We start from the raw sequence: 11,003 nt of genomic DNA, 5'->3' as shown, positions 1-11,003 counted from the left end.
CCCAGACTTGGCTGGGCCGAGCCTGGCCAGTCCCACCTCTGGCCACTGGTCAGCCCTGTGGGAAGTGAGATGCAGGGATGTATACAGACCACCTGTGTAGACACTGCTGCCCAGTGCTGAAAGTCTTATCTGGGCTGCCCCCCAGCCGTCCCCACATACCCCTCCCCTTCCGGCCCCCGGCCCTCATCCCAGTCCCAGGAATCCCAGGTTTTCCTTCTTGGAATCTCTTGGCCCAGGGAACACGGCTCACACGGTCTCTTTGCCAGTGTACGGCAAGGAAACCAAGGTTCAGAGACTGCGGGTGTCCCACATGATTCTCACATACACTGCACTCCCCCAGGCCCTTCTTTTAAACACTTTAAATGAGGTGACATTCACATCGCATGCAATTACCTATTTCCACATGAATCATGTGGTGGCATTTGTGCGTTCACAGTCCTGTGCAACCACTCACGCCATCTACTTTGAAAATGGATTCATCTCCCCAGAAGAAACCTCCCATCCTCACTAAGCAGTTACCCCTCCTTGCTATCCCCCAAGCCCCTCGTTTAATGGAAGGGGAAACTGAGGCCCGGAGAGAGACTTGCCAGTGGGCGGAGCTCTGATAAGGAATCAGGCACCCATCTGCTGCTTCAGTCCTGGGTTGGTTTTCCACCCAGCAGAAATGACAGAGCCGGGAGGTTCTGGGAGCGCCACAGGGGAGCCCCATGCTTGCAGCCAGAGCCCTGCCCCGAGCCTCCCCACCAGGGGGAAGCAGAGAGCTTTCCAGAACCGGCCGCGCGGCTGGCGACGGGGAAGCAGCGGGTCAGAGTTGCTGACAAACCTCACGTTGACCCCAGATTGCTGTCTCTGTGGGTCGGGCTTGGGAATTGGAGAGGAGGCCGCATGATTGGAAACAAGAAGACGGCACGACCTGGCTGGAGCAGCGGGAAGCGCTGTCATGTTTACTGAGGACACAGACCTCCTGCCTGCTGGGCCGGGCCTGCAGCCATTCTTCTCGGGGTGGGGGCTGCAGGTCCGGGTTGCTCTCGGCTCCCGACCTGCCTCAGAGTCCGGGGGGCTTTGGAACTTTGCCTCCCCATCTCCACCCACCCTGGCTGGTGCCATGAGGGGCCTGGATCCTGGGATCCTGTTCCTCTTGGGCAGCAGAGACTGGGGGACCAGAGGACATGATGGGTCTTCAAACACCACATTCAAACCCCAGCTCACCACTCACAGTCTGGAGGTTCGGGGTGAGGGATTCGGTGTCTCTGAGCCCCAGTTTGGTCACCACTAAAATGAGGCCGACATACTGGGGCAGAGTCCCAGTCCCAGAGCTAACAGAGTCCTGTTTCCTACTGACAATACTTCTTACTCCTAGGAACAGCTCCAACAACCACACACTAGGGAAGGCTCAACCCAGGCCAACTTGTCAGAGGCACGTGAGCCAGAGGGACTCCATCTTGAATGGGGCCTGGGTAAAGGGAGGCTGAGACCTGCTGGGCCGCATTCCCAGGGTGCTAGGCATTCTTAGTCACAGGATGAGATAGGAGGTCGGCACAAGATACAGCTCATAAAGACCTTGCCGCTAAAGTAGGTTGCAGTAAAGAAGCCGGCCAAAGCCCGCCACACCCAAGATGGCCACGAGTGACCTCTGGTTGTCCTTGCGGCTCATTATGTGCTAATTACAATGCGTTAGCTGCTAAAAGACACTCCCACCAGCGCCACGACAGTTTACAGATGCCGTGGCAGCATCTGGAGGTTCCCTACATGGTCTCAGAAGGGAGGGCAGAAACTCTCAGTTCTGGGAATTGCCCACCCCTTTCCTGAAACACTCATGAACAGTCCAACCCTTGTTTAGCGTATGATCAAGAAATAACCATGAAAATGGGCAACCAGCAGCCTTTGGGGCACTCTACCGCCTCCTGGGTTCAAGCGATTCTCCTACCTCAGCCTTCGTCGTAGCTGGGATTACAGGCACCTGCCACCACAACCAGCTAATTTTTTGTATTTTAGTGGAGACAGGGTTTTCCCATGTTGGACCAGGCTGGTCTCGAACTTCTCACCTCAGGTGATCCACCTGCCTCGGCATCCCAAAGTTATGGGATTACAGGAGTGAGCCACTGCGCCCGGCCAGAGTAGCCATTCTTATATTCCTTTTCTTTCCCGATAAACTTGCTTTCACTTTATGGACTCGCCCCAAATTCTTTCTTCTGTGAGATCCAAGAAACCTCTCTTGGGGTCTGAATTGGGACCCCTTTCCAGTAACAAACTTGCTTAACCTCTCAGACCCTTCGTCTCTTCATCTGTAACCAAAGACAAAGCCTCCCCCAAGGTTCCAACAGTGAGGAGAGAACGCATGGGAAACGAGGGGCACAGAGTTGGTGTGCAGAACCAATATCACAGACTGGGTGGCAAGCCACTGTCATACTGGAAGTAATATGCTCCCCCCCACAAGTTACGAGGAACAATATCACAGGGGGGTGTGTACCTTCTCCGATAGTGGTAGTAGTATCATCATCTCTTCCTTTAGATGACAGGAACAATATCACAGGGTGGGTGTACACCCCGTGTGTTTTTGGAAGCAATGTCATTCTCTCTTCTTCTAGGTTTTACGATTCATATCACAAGCGGGGTGTACACCCCTTCTTATATTGGATGGAATCTCAACCTCTTTCAACCTGTATCTTTAGAACAATATTCCATGGGGGTTATACATCTCTTCAATATTGGTAGTAATACCATCTTCTCCTTTCTTGGATATAAGAAACAATATCACAGGAGGGGTGTACACCCCTTGCAATATTGGTAGTAATATCTCCTCTCCCCTGTGGTTATTAAGGACAAAATCCCAGGGTGGCTGTACGGTTCCTACTTTATTGGGAGTAATATCATCCACTCACCCCCGGATAAGAGGAACCATGTCACTGAAGAGTTGTCCACCCCCTTCGATATTGTCAGCCATGTCATCTTCTTCCCGCCTGGATATTAGGAACGATACCCCAGGGGTATCGTCCAGCCTCTTTCCCGCTGGATAGTAGGAACTATATCACAGGTGTGTGTGCGCCTTCTGGGATAGTGGGAGTAAGGGTTGCTTTAAGTTAGGAGGGACTCCCATGTACCCAACCCATTTGTGTAAATTTCTTCCTTCAGAGTTCTTCAAATCAGCATCACCATTGTCAAAGGTCTCACACATGGTAATAATTGTGCTACAGGGTTTTACAAACATGAAGTTTATGTTTGACTGAATTAACCTCCTTGCTGTGGCACAAGGGGGCCATAGGTGTTTTCACCAATTACGAAGTGGGTTCACTGTGCAGTGGCTACCAACTTTTCTGAGTACAATGAGACCAAACACATTCAAACATAAATTCCATGAAGTGAATGTATTACTTACAAATAGCAAACAGAAGACAACAGAAGTCTAGGATTCAATATGAACCGCTACCGCAAGATCAAGAAAGCTACCCAGAGCAGATGGATGGAGTTTTGACTGTAAACGCTTCACTTGCACTACAACTGAGGGACCCCAGAAAGCAGCCCACCTTGGGTTTTCTCCCAGGATGTGGTTTGCTGGACACAAGCGTTAAAGGCCATTCTGTTTCGAGCAGGGACTCTAACAGAGCCTGGGCTGTTCTGACCAATGTCACCTGATTATCAGGACATTGCATTCCCAGCATATCATACAGGTATCTTGAGAACTACCAGTAAGAAAGGGAGGAAAATGGCCCTGCACCCTTAAAACTAAAGGATCAGGATATTTGTTGTGACAGAGCCACAGACAGTAGCGACAGAGTGTTCTTGTGAGCCATCTACTAGTTCTCTTGACCGCAGCGTGGCACCTGACCTCTTTTCTCTTTCCTTTCAATGGAAACTGTTTCAGAATGTTTTGAATATTTTGAGTTTCTACATCTATAGAGTTGTGGCACATGATCAATGGCAGTGTAGACTCTCTGCATGGTTAAAGGAAAGAGTTCAGAAGCCCATCAAGCCACATTGGAGGAGACCACCTAATCCTCCAGAGAGTGCCACTCCAGCTTCCTGGGGTTAGCTCCACATGCAGTAAGGCCATTATGTCTAAGGCCGGCAAGACTTGCAGTCCGAAGATTCGACTTTTGGCATGCTGATAAGCAGCAGTGGTAAGAAAAGCCCACACACTGGCTAGGAATTTTTCAATGCAAGCAGCTGAGATGCTCCTTCATATGCTTCGGTAGGGGCTAATATCAAACTCTTTCTTCCCATTGTCTTTACTAATCAGTGCCTGAACCGTGAGGCACCACAGATGTACACCTCATCAGGAGGGTGTATGGGACAGCGGCAAGGGGAGCAGCAGCACAAGAAACAAACAAGGCCACTACTTCTGCCTACATAATAACTATTGTCTTGGAGTGTACAATAATTAATAATGTTCACATGGCTGCCCTAAGCATACAGAGATGCTGACCAGAGTAGATGCAGGGACTACAGAGATACAGCCTGCTTCTTGCTAATTAAGACTTAAGTGTTGGCTTATGTGCTGTGCTTTTGTGCATTAATAAGCCAGGGCCTCAAAACTGCCTGCTAAGCACAGGCCAAATGTCATGCTGGGGTGCAGTTAAACATTCAGGTCTAGGAGGTGAGAACATTTTAGTGTGGGAGAAGATGACAACACCTGAAGACCACAAAACACTGTGCAGACCAAAGGGAAGGCCCATCGTCAGCTCACGGTTCTGACCCAGGTGCTGATGTGTTATGGAACCGTCAGCCAACAGCAGGTAGGTCAAGTTCAGCAGGTGTCCTGCATGAGGGCTGGTCCATTCCATTTGTGTTGCCAATTGTTTCAATAGCGTCTCATGCACCCCACTGGTGAGGAAGGAATTAGCACCCTACGTTTACTGGCACTGTTAAACACATAACATCTATCACTGAACAGATAAGCCAGACATCAGTTATTAATTACATATAGGAGGATGGTGTAAGCTCCCACAGGCCCAAACAGGGATTAACTTGGGAGCAGAGAGTGGTATCGCATTAAAAAAGTTAGGATGTTCCTTTTTTTTTTTGAGACAGAATCTCGCTCTGTCACCCTTGCTGGGGTACAGGGGTGTGATCTCAGCTCACTGCAAGCTCCGTCTCCTGGATTCACGCCATTCTCCTGCCTCAGCCTCCCCAGAAGCTGGGACTACAGGCGCCCACCACCACACTCGGCTAATTTTTTGTATTTTTAGTAGAGACGGGGTTTCACCGTGTTAGCCAGGATGGTCTCAATCTCCTGACCTCGTGATCCGCCCGCCTCAGCCTCCCTAAGTGCTGGGATTACAGGCATGAGCCACCGCGCCCAGCCAAAGAATCTCCTTTGTTCCTACAGGAGTATATGATTGGTTTGTCTGTTGGCTGGTAGGGAACTGAATCATGTGACACTGACTGGTAAGACTGTAATACTGTAAAATACAATATATAAATTATAATATCATAATGGTGTAATACTATCTACCACAGTACCAAAGGCATCGATGAAAAGCCCAACGCTATCATATGTGACTGAGAGACTGAATGCTTCCTCCCTCAGATTGGTTACAACGTATTGTCCTATCACAGTTCTCTCTCCTTCATTCAAAGTGAACGATCCAAATAACAGACAAAAATAATAAAGAATAAAGGGCAACAGATGCAAAGAACTCACCAGATGATACTCTATGGTAAAATTTATGTACTTAGGAATTAATACCAACTCATTAGCAAAAAATAAACATCTTTACATCAAGAGTAGTTTTTCCTTTAAAAAAAAAAGAGATGGAATGTGTATAATGGACAAGGGATAATCAAAATTTGCCCAATGAGGCTAGTAAGACAATCCCAACAATTCACAATCATTATTCACTGGTCCATTAATCACAGGACAATACATACAAATGAAACTTACCTGGCCAGGAGTGGTGGCTCATGCCTGTAATCTCAGCACTTTCGGAGGCCGAGAAGGGCAAATCATGAGGTCAGGAGTTCAAGACCAGCCGAGCCAACATGGCGAAACCCTGTCTCTACTAAAAATACAAAGAATTAGCTGGACGTAGTGGCGGGCGCCTGCAGTCCCAGCTACTCGGGAGGCTGAGGCACGAGAATTGCTTAAACCCAGGAGGTGGAGGTTGCAGTGAGCCGAGATTGCACCACTGCACTCCAGCCTGGGCAACAGAGTGAGATTCCATCTCAAAAAAAAAAAATAATGAAATACAAAAATTAAACTTACCTACATATTAGAAAAACATCAAGTCAACCATGAATCCAGCACATTATCAAATGAATAGACAAAAATTCTACCAACAAACTTAAGAAAATACCATTATCTATGAAACTCAAGTACTACTGCTTAAAGAGCACTGACAGAACTCTCACCTCAAGGTTTCCCTGCAAAACAAGGTGAAATGCATACTCAAGACTCTTTAAGAATGAGCCACTGATAAAAACAACATACTTGTGACTTGTGTAACATTTCATACACTTTTTTCAAGCACTGCACAATAATTAATTTGCATCAGACTTTCCAAATGAGAAAAGCTTCACTTATAGAACTTCTTTCCAGTGGGAATTTTCACATGACTTTGCAAGTAAATGTGAAAACTGAAAATATTCTTGCAGTTTCTAAACTATTAGAGTTTTAACCCTGTGTACGTTCTTGTATTTACAAGGTCCAGCCAGCTACAGTGTGCATTTTCATATGTCCTTGAGCGGGTATGAAAGAAATGAAACATTCCCACATTCTGGATATTCATAGGGTTTTTCTCAGGAATTAGCTGATGTCTTCAAATGGAACGAACACAACTGAAGGCCTTTCCACAAATTTATATTCAAAAGGCTTTTCTCTACTCCGAGTCCTCCCAAATCTTCAAAAACAGGAAAATCCGAAGGCTTGACCACATTTCCTACATTCTTAAGATTTCCCTGCAGTGTGAGCTCTTTCATGTTTATGAGAGAATGGGAAAGAGTAAATGTTTTACCACATTTCTTACATTCAAGGGGCTTTATTTTTTTTGAGACGGTGTCTCACTCTGTCGCCAGGCTGGAGTGCAGTGGCACAATCCCGGCTCACTACAACCTCCGCCTCCTGGGTTCAAGTGATTCTCCTGCCTCAGCCTCCTGAGTAGCTGGGATTACAAGCATATGCTACCACACCCAGCTAATTTTTGTATTTTTAGTAGAGATGAGGTTTCACCATGTTGGCCAGGATGGTCTCACATCCTGACTTCTCCTGACTTCGTGATCTGCATGCACAGGGCTTCCCCCCAACCCCTCATGGCTTTTTACGTCCTCAAAAAAGAACTAAGACAACTGAAATGTGCCACCATGCCCAGCTTTTCCTTTTTTTTTTTTCTTTTGTTTTTTTTTTTTTTTTGAGAGGGAGTCTCGCTCTGTCACCCAGGCTGGAGTGCAGTGCTGCAATCTCGGCTCACTGCAAGCTCTGCCTCCTGGGTTCACGCCATTCTCCTGCCTCAGCCTCCCGAGTAGCTGGCGTGAGCCACCGCGCCTGGCATTATTTTATTTTTTGTAGAGACAGGGTTTCACCATGTTGCCCAGGTTTTCACATTGTTTTAATCCAGGCTGGTTATGAACTCCTGGGCTCAAGCAATACACACAACTTGGCCTCCCAAAGTGCTGGGATTATAGGCTGAGTCACTACACCCAGTGACTCATGACTTCTTTCATGGTGAGTAAGGTGACTGGAACGAGTGTAGGCTTTACAGCATCTCTTACATTCATAGGGTTTTTCTCCAGTATGAATTCTTTAGTGGAGGTGAAGGGAACTGAGGCGACTGAAGGCTTGGTCACATTGTTTACGTTCATAGGCTTTCTCTCCAGTATGAGTACTTCTATGGTTACAAAGGGAACTCAAAAGACTAAAGGCTTTGCCACATTGTTTACATTCATAGGGTCTCTCTCCAGTATGAATGCTTCTATGGTCATGAAGGGAAGTGGAACAGCTGAAGGCTTTATCACATTTGGTACATTTATAGGGTCTTTCTCCAGTGTGAGTCCTTTCATGCGTCTTAAAAGAACAAGAAAATCTGAATGTTTTCCCACATTCCTTACATTCGTAGGGTTTCTCTCCAGTGTGAGTTCATTCATGTATTAGACAAGAACCGGAAACAGTGAACGCTTTACCACATTGTTTACATTTATAGGGTTTTTGTCCTGTGTGAGTTCTCTGATGTCTTTCAAATGAATTGAGAAAATAAAAAGCTTTCCCACATATCGTACATTTATAAGCCGGATTTCCATTGTGCATTATCATGTGTCTTCTAACACCTGGAACAGAAACGAAGAATTTCCCACACTGTTCACATTTATATTGCTTCTCTCCATATGGTTTGTATCCTGAGCTAGGATGTGCCTATTAAGGAGGGAATGACGTACAAAGACTTTTCCACAAATACTGCATTCACATTGTTTTCATCCAGCAGAAATGTTCTCATTCAGATCAAGATTCGGAATTTGGCTGACAACTCGTCCATCATACTGACTACCTTCTTTGCTTTCACACAGTCTCTGTACCATATGATTTCTGTAAAAGAATGACAAGCACATTATTATTGCTTGGTTTAATAACTTTCTACTTATTAATAGGTCTTGGACTTACACTGCAACCAATACCAGGGAAAATGCATTTTTTTTTTTTTTTTTTTTGCCATGACTGAATTATTTGAAAGTAAATGGGTTACTACTGAAAACACAGCTACCACCTGCATGACTGTTACCAAAATAGTAAGATTCATATACACAATTTTGTAGTGCTATTTCAAGTAAACTGTTTTCCAAACATTGACTGCTACACTGAAGTACGTTACATTTTGGGTGAAATTTTTCTAAAAAGAAATAGATTTCAAGTGACTCTTATTTGTTTTGATTGCTTGTTTTTAAGTTCATGACATGCTAAGATTCCTTCAGAGGACTTTATTTCCTCTTCTCACAGTACAAATTATCTTATATCTTTCCCAAGTTTTTCGAAGTGATCTTCAATATTCTGGTCTTTCCATTTGTTTCCTAAAATGCAGACCCACAAAATTATCATGAATTATTACGAACCATAGAAACATGACTAGATTTAATGTTCATTGTACACAGTGCCCATGCCTGATTTCTTCACCAAATCATTCCCTTGCCCCATTCCAAATCACAAACAGCACTGATGATAGGGAAATACTTCTGTAACTAAGTGAAATGTGTTGTCATTCTTACCTACAGAAGCCAGGTTCCTGCAGGTTTCCTGCATCACTTCTATGCAGAGATTCTTCTGAGAAGAATCTAGCAAAGCCCATTCCTCCTGGGTAAAGTTCACAGCCACATCCTCAAAAGCCACGGAGTCCTAGAACATTCCACACATGTGGATAGAAGGATGGGTGAGACTGACAGCACTGGGAATCTATACTCAATTCATAAGCTGTTTACATGATTCTAAAATTTCCAAGCATTTGTTCTATGACTTGATTGTCACAACTCTTACTCTGTTCACACATACTCCCTCCCACATAGCAGTACTAATGCTAGAATTGAACTATTCAAAAAGGCAACAGCAAAGTAGAAACACCCATCTCATTAGAATCCAGGGAGTAAGATGTGCTGCTAGGAGTTACCTTTTAACTTCACTTTGTACATTTCTAGTATCTGCCATAATAAAGTCTTACCTGCTGTGCATAAGTGAGTTAATATTATCAGTCCTGAGACTACTTATTCTTAAAAATGCCTGCTCGCAAAATTCCATCTTTCTTTGTATTAGTAACTTACATTTTGAAAGGGATTCCACCAACCCAAGTAATAAGAATGACTCACTGCATCTAAATGGCTTATTCAATATATTTGCCAAAACTTTTTCTGCTGAAGGTCTATTATTTTGTATCACTGCAGTGGTGCTTAGGGAACTAGACACCAAAACACAGTCTGAACACTAAGTGTTCAATGAGTTTCCCTGGTAGACAATATTTTACATGTGCTGTCACTTGTTAACTGGGGAGTTGAGCCCATTCCATGTGATTACACCAAGACAGAATAGGCTGATTAAATTTAATTGAGAAGTAAATAAAACCAATAATTGACATTTAACAATACCAATACAAAAATTTTTTAAATTTCTATTGCACAATGTCAAGGCAGAAAGGAATGAGGAAATATGACACATGTTTTTTAAAATGACATTAATGTCACCACTTCCAGATGCTAATCCTATGAAATCACATAAATTCCCAAATCAGGTTGTTTTAGGCAAGAAAAACTACTTTTTCATACGTAGTAAAAATGACAAATGTCTAATGATTTGTAGTCATCTAAAAAAAGAGTGATGGCTTGTCTAACATACTTCTAAGATTTTCAAACGAAAATATTCAGGACAGGACAGTATTAGCAGAGAGATGAGCAAGCAGACCAAGGGAAAAAGAAGTCTTAATAACCCAGCATTTATATGGAAAGTTGAGGAATGATAGAGCAGGCACTGCAGAATAGAAAAAGAAATCACATGCACTTTAAAATACGAGGCAAACCAGGCTGGCACCTACTTGGGAAATGCATTGCATTCTTCTCTATTCCATGAACAATAATCAACTTATTATATATCAAATATGAAAGATAAAACCAGAACACTTTCAGAAGTCATAGGAAGATTTTTTTTTACGAAGGATTAGGCAGAATTTTTTTTTATGTAAGAAAAAAGTGATAAAGAAACAGACAAACTCAAACATATTAAAATTTAGGGAATAAAGAGAAAATAGGCCAGGCGCGGTGGCTCAAGCCTGTAATCCCAGCACTTTGGGAGGCCGAGACGGGCGGATCACGAGGTCAGGAGATCGAGACCATCCTGGCTAACACGGTGAAACCCCGTCTCTACAAAAAAATACAAAAAACTAGCCGGGCGAGGTGGCGGGCGCCTGTAGTCCCAGCTACTCGGGAGGCTGAGGCAGGAGAATGGCGTAAACCCGGGAGGCAGAGCTTGCAGTGAGCTGAGATCCGGCCACTGCACTCCAGCCTGGGCGACAGAGTGAGACTCCGTCTCAAAAAAAAAAAAA

General features: G+C 44.6%; 1 long non-coding RNA gene across 1 annotated transcript in view; it reads right to left on the bottom strand.

The window, feature by feature from the left end:
• Window positions 1-7,502: 7,502 nt before the first annotated feature.
• The window catches only part of LOC111539004, a 6,555-nt gene continuing 3,054 nt past the window's right edge, over window positions 7,503-11,003 (bottom strand). Inside the window, exons 2-3 of the long non-coding RNA XR_004228871.1 lie at window positions 9,187-9,313; window positions 7,503-8,512 (exon numbers count right to left, since the gene is read on the bottom strand). This is a non-coding gene — a long non-coding RNA (uncharacterized LOC111539004). The remainder of the gene's footprint in view (window positions 8,513-9,186; window positions 9,314-11,003) is intronic.

The sequence above is a fragment of the Piliocolobus tephrosceles genome, chromosome 3 (assembly GCF_002776525.5).
Source record: "Piliocolobus tephrosceles isolate RC106 chromosome 3, ASM277652v3, whole genome shotgun sequence".
Taxonomy (NCBI): Eukaryota; Metazoa; Chordata; class Mammalia; order Primates; family Cercopithecidae; genus Piliocolobus; species Piliocolobus tephrosceles.
The sequence above is the reverse complement of the archived record's forward strand: the minus strand, read 5'-3'. Positions and strand labels throughout refer to the sequence as shown.